The sequence below is a fragment of the Notamacropus eugenii genome, chromosome 2 (genome assembly GCF_028372415.1).
Source record: "Notamacropus eugenii isolate mMacEug1 chromosome 2, mMacEug1.pri_v2, whole genome shotgun sequence".
Lineage (NCBI taxonomy): Eukaryota > Metazoa > Chordata > Mammalia > Diprotodontia > Macropodidae > Notamacropus > Notamacropus eugenii.
In genome coordinates, this window is record NC_092873.1 from 31,338,142 (window position 1) to 31,343,777 (window position 5,636).

The window sequence follows — 5,636 nt, forward strand, 5'->3', positions numbered from 1 at the left end:
CTAGCAGCAAATGCGAGTTAGATGCCTCTTTGGGTAAGTCAGAGGGGACTGCAAAGAAATGACAAAACAAACCATACACAAATTGGACACATTTCAAGCAAACTTTAGTGGGTTGAAAAGTGAGGATTAACCCTTGGTCTCCCACAGATAGGAACGGGGTTCTCAAAGTGTTTTCAGTTCAGGGAATGTGGCTCTAGGTCTGAGGGGGTGTCTGGCATTAGACCCGCTACTGATCCCTAGTGGTGTAAGTGCTAATGACACACAGGAAAATCCCTGAAGCTTGCAACAGTCTAATGGTGGGCCTTGGTTCTTTTTCTCTATGTAGAAATAATGGCAACACTGATGATGATAACAATAACTCACATTTATGTAGCAATAAACTATGTGCCAGACACAATGCTAAGCACTTCAGGAACAATTTACAGTTGCTTCATTTGATTCTCACAACTGTGGGAAGTAGCTGCTATTATCACCCCCATTTTAAAGTTAAGATAATAAAGGAAAAATTATTTGTCCAGCATCACCAGATCAGACAAAGACAAAATAAAAGGCTTTGGAAAAATATTAATGTTAGGTAGGAATGGTGGAATTTAATTTTATAATTAATGGTCAATTCATGAATAATATTCATGTTACAATTTCGCATTCCTTCAGTAAGTTCCAGGGGAAGCAGTATCACGGATTGATCTCTGGAGCAAGAAAGTCTACGTTCATATTCTGCCAGTAAAACACACTAGTCATGTAACTACACCTATGAATCCTCTGGGCAATATTCTATGATCATAAATTGGAAGACAATTGCTGATCCACTGAATGGTAGAAGTTTTCTCTCTGAGAGTTCCCTAATTAACTGCCATGAAGGAAATCCAGACTCAAACACAATACAGCCTCATAACTTTGAGAACTCAAATACTAAGCACTTAAGTAATGAGTAACATATCTTTATTTTTCTGTATTCATATGCATATAACTTATTCTAATATGAGATTTTTCTGACTAAAATAATAGAAATAATAAGGCATTTATACCTATGTATGCGTACAAACACACACACACACACACACACACACACACACACACACACACACGAAATTCATTGATTCCGTACTTGACAATAAATTTATCTACCTCTAATTGGGGCTGCTAGATGGTGCAGGGGATAGAGTACCAGTGCAGGCATCAGGAGGACCTGAGCTGAAATCTCACTTCAGACACTTGATACTCAATAGCTGTGTTACCTTGGGCAAGTTACTTAACCGTAATTGCCTCATCCTGGGTCATCTCCAGTCATCCTGATGAATATCTGGTCACTGGATTCAGATGGGTCTAGAAGAGAAGTGAGGCTGGTGACATACACAGGGCTCTCTCACTCAAAACAAAGTCAAGTGCAAGTCATGCCATTATTTCTCTGATGGCATGGTCTTCTTTGGCAATGAAGGAGGAATACACATCTACCTCTAATTACTTCTACTAAATATGTTTGTGTTTCTGTGTATGAGAAATCACCAATTTTATTTCCCCACCCTTTGGATTAAGCACCACTATGTGCTAGACACTGTGTTAATCTCTTTGCTAATATTTCCTTTGATCCTCACAACTGTAGGAGATTGGTAGTTTTATTTTCATTTTACTGTGTCTTGCCCAGGACACAGAAGTAAAGGACCCGAGGACAGGTTTGTACTTAGACAGTCTTGACTCCAGACCAGCTGCCACCTAGTTGCCCTCATTTCATAGAATGGTAGTTTGAACAGAAAAGAAGGAAAGCTATCTTTTACAAAGCAAAGTATAGAAGCACAGTGATTTTGGTTGTTGATTTCCCTTCCTTTGGAAGGAAATGGGTGTGGAGAAGTATTTCACTCTTTTATTCATAAATAAATATGGGAAATGAAAAAAAGGCATTAATGAGGAAATCTCTTTAAGTAAGATGCATACACATGAGCACAAAGATTGCTTTATACAACTTTGGATGATAAAATTATATGTTTTAATAAATATCCCTTCTTATTTCTTACTGAAAAGAGAACTCAGATTTTTAAATGAAAGCACTCTCCCCCCCCCATATGATTTTAGGACTTTTCTTAGGAAATACAGGAGATCATTGCTGATTATCTCTCCTGCTAGAAGGCCCCCACACACACACCGACAGAGTGAGCTGAGTTTAGCCATTGAAAATTTATGTGAATGAGAGAAAAGAAATAGGACATAACATAATCTTTTCACTACTGCTTTTAAAAAGGCTAGGTGAACCTACAGGGTGAGAGGAAGGGAACATTTTGATCAAATACCTAATTGAAGAATAACACATTATCTACGGAAACGTTTGTCATTACTTCAGCATCTCTGGTCTTATCCTTGAATTGAGGTTGAAAATTGAATTCCATGCAGAGAAAATATGCATGAACACATATATGCAGCAGACGTGCATATTTGTGTATGTCTATATGTTTATGTGTGGATATAGGTAGATACAGATATAGATACAGATTAGATACAGATATGAACATAAATATAGATATAGATTTCAGATACCCATTACATATGCATAGGGATAGGAATATAAGGACATGGATGTAGATACACATACAGATATGTGTACCATATATACCAATATGGACATAGATACAGATGAGCTATCGATATGGACATAAATATAGGTATAGATTAATATAAGTATAGGTACAGATACAGATTGGATATATATGTAGAAATAGGACCATATACAGATTAGACACAGATATCGATATAGATATGAATACAGATACACTGATATAGATGGGAAGATACATACAGATACAGTTCAAATATAGATCTGGACATGAATGTATATAGATAGATAGATAGGTAGGTAGGTAGATAGATGGAGATAGATATAGCTGCAGACACAGATTGGATGGACATAGAAATGAAAACATATTAGAGAGGGATATAGATATGGACATGAGTATAAATGTACATGCAGATAGGTATAGGTATAGACACAGAATAGGTAGATATGGAAATAGAAACATAAGCAGATTAAACAGGGATGTAGACACACATATAGATAGGTATATGAATATAGATACACTGATATAATATAGAGATACATATAGATACAGATATAGGTTAGATATAGATATGTATATGCATATATATATAAGTATATATATACATACATCTATACATACATATATATATATATATATATGTATGTATAGATGAAAAATTATCTTGGAATTGAAAGAGCTGGATAATAGGGTAAATTGAGGAAAACACATTAACACCAAACCCTTTCAATGCCCATGTCCCAAGGGAAAACATCAAACCTTCTCTCAGTCTTTACGTACTGAAGGTTATGAGTCTAGCCCTGTCCCAGGCCTCAGCTTCAGGGGAACATGGAAGGTTAATAACTTGCTCCTCTGCTGACCACTAAAAGTGGCTCACCTTGCTGTCTAGCTCACTTTTCTTGATCACCTCAGATACACGGAGGGATTGGGGCTTCTGTCACCAATACTCCCAACTAGGATGGCGGGGTGTTCTTGGACAGAAGGAAAGTGGTACAAGCACTTCTCAAGCCAGGTGCATCAGGAATTGGGGACCTCTGGGAAGTGAGTCAGTCGTGCTGCCTCGGTGTTATTCTCCTGGCCTCACCAAGAGAGGAGGAGGATTCTCATAGGCCATAAAGTCCTAAAATCCAAGAGGCCTCTGCTGGGATGCCAAAGGCCATGCCATTGTTTTCCCCTGCTTTAACCTCCTCCTTCAAGAATCCCCAGCATCCTTGTAAAACTCCTTCTTGGTCATCTTGGAGATGAATTACACCGAGGAGAGGATCGTGTGTGTGGCGCTGGAGGTGAGAGGGCAGATGACCTAGCCTCTTTATCTCTCCCCATTATCACCCCCAAATCTGAAGATTTCAAGTACAGAGGGCATCTTTTGATTTTGGGAGGAACCAACTGGCACCTCATTGGTCTGAAGTGACTAAACAGAATGCTGTTTACAGCAATTTGGGGCAGAAATTGTTGGGGCACCATAGAAATTGCTATCTGTCCAGGGTCTAGGTGTGCATGGTGGTCTATGACCCTTGTGCTGCTCACGGTCTCTTCCTAACCACAGAAGAAAAGCTGTGGAGCAGGGGTTGCAATGAGCAGGTGCAGCTGGGACACGGTGATACCAAGAAAGCGGAAGCCCCTAAACTCATGGAAGTCCGTAGCAAGGAAGTGATGGTGTCCGCTGGCTGTGGGAGGAACCACACTCTGACTTTGACAGAAACTGGCTGTGTGTTTACTATTGGAGAGAACAAGATGGGGCAACTTGGCCTTGGACGACAGCAATGCCATTCTGAGCCCTGCACAGTTAATGAACAACAGCCAGCCAAAGAGGAAAATGACTTGTGGCGATGAATTCAGCATGATAATGGACTGCAAAGGAAAACTCTACTCCTTTGGGTGCCCTGAATATGGTCAGCTGGGACACATTTCTGACAGGAAATTCATTGCCCGGCCTCAGAGGATAGTATGTGACTGTGAGTTGGTCCCCTGCTAGTTGCCATCTGCATTGAAAAGACAAAAGATGGACAGATTTTGCCAGTCCCCAATGTCGTTGTCTGAGATGTTGCCTGTGGCACTAATCACACTCTGGTTCTAGACTCTTAGAAACGTGTTATCTCTTGGGCGATTGGAGGGAATGGCTTGCTGGGCCATACAGAGCACAAGGATGTCCCTGTGTGGTGAAGCTGTTCAATTTCCTGGGCCGGGAAGCCAGGCAAATCTTCACTGGCTACCCCTGCTACTTCAAAGTCAGTGAAGTTGGTGGCTTGTTTTTCTGGGGTGCTGCCAACACTTCTCTGGAGTTCACCATGTATCTCAAAGCTGCTCAGGACCTCTGTCGCTGGAGAATTACCAACTTAGCTTGTGGGAAGAGTAGTATTATCCTGGCTGCAGATGAGAGTATCATCAGCTGGGGCCTGTCTCCAACCATTGGTGAATTGGGCTACTGCTATCACAAGCCCAAGTCTTCCACAGCTGCCCAAGAAGTGGAAACGCTTGATGGCATTTACACAGAGTACATTGCTATATGCTACTCACACCTTTTGGTGAATGGGAGGGAACAGAGGGAGACTAAAAATTAAAGTCAAAACAACCTCCCTGAATATAATTCCTGCATCCTCTCTTGATGCTGGGGGCAGCAAGGCTGCCACCAGGCTCTCCACGCCCCTCCAGGCAGTCAGCATTGTCAGTGTGCCCTGGAACACTAAGAAGGCTGATGAGACGAGATTCCTCAGTGAAAAAGTCGCAGATGCTCCTATTTGTTAGTCTTGCCAGGTTCACTTTTATAAGCAAATTCAACATCAGCTACCTTTTTACTGTAGAATCTCCGAAGTCTTTCTCTCCCCCTTTCTCTACTTTCTCCCTTCCCCTACCCCAAATGTTCAGTTAAAATATTTGCTTTCAGTTGAGGACTTTAGGATTCCCAAAATAGGCACACAAAAAAACAAAAAACAAAAAGTAAACCCCTGTTCTTCCAAGACCATCTTTGTTAAAATTCCCACTTCCAAGAAAGTCTTGTAAAAAAAGACTCCCTCTTCCAAGTGCGTTCTCTTGCTCCAAATGGAAAGAGATTCTGCAGAGGTTCTTTGCAACTAAATATACCTATTCATG

At 40.8% G+C, this 5,636-nt stretch overlaps 1 pseudogene; it reads left to right on the plus strand.

Moving 5' to 3' along the window:
- Nucleotides 1-3,504: 3,504 nt before the first annotated feature.
- LOC140522579 (protein RCC2 pseudogene) lies at nt 3,505-5,430 on the plus strand (annotated as a pseudogene).
- Nucleotides 5,431-5,636: the final 206 nt, after the last annotated feature.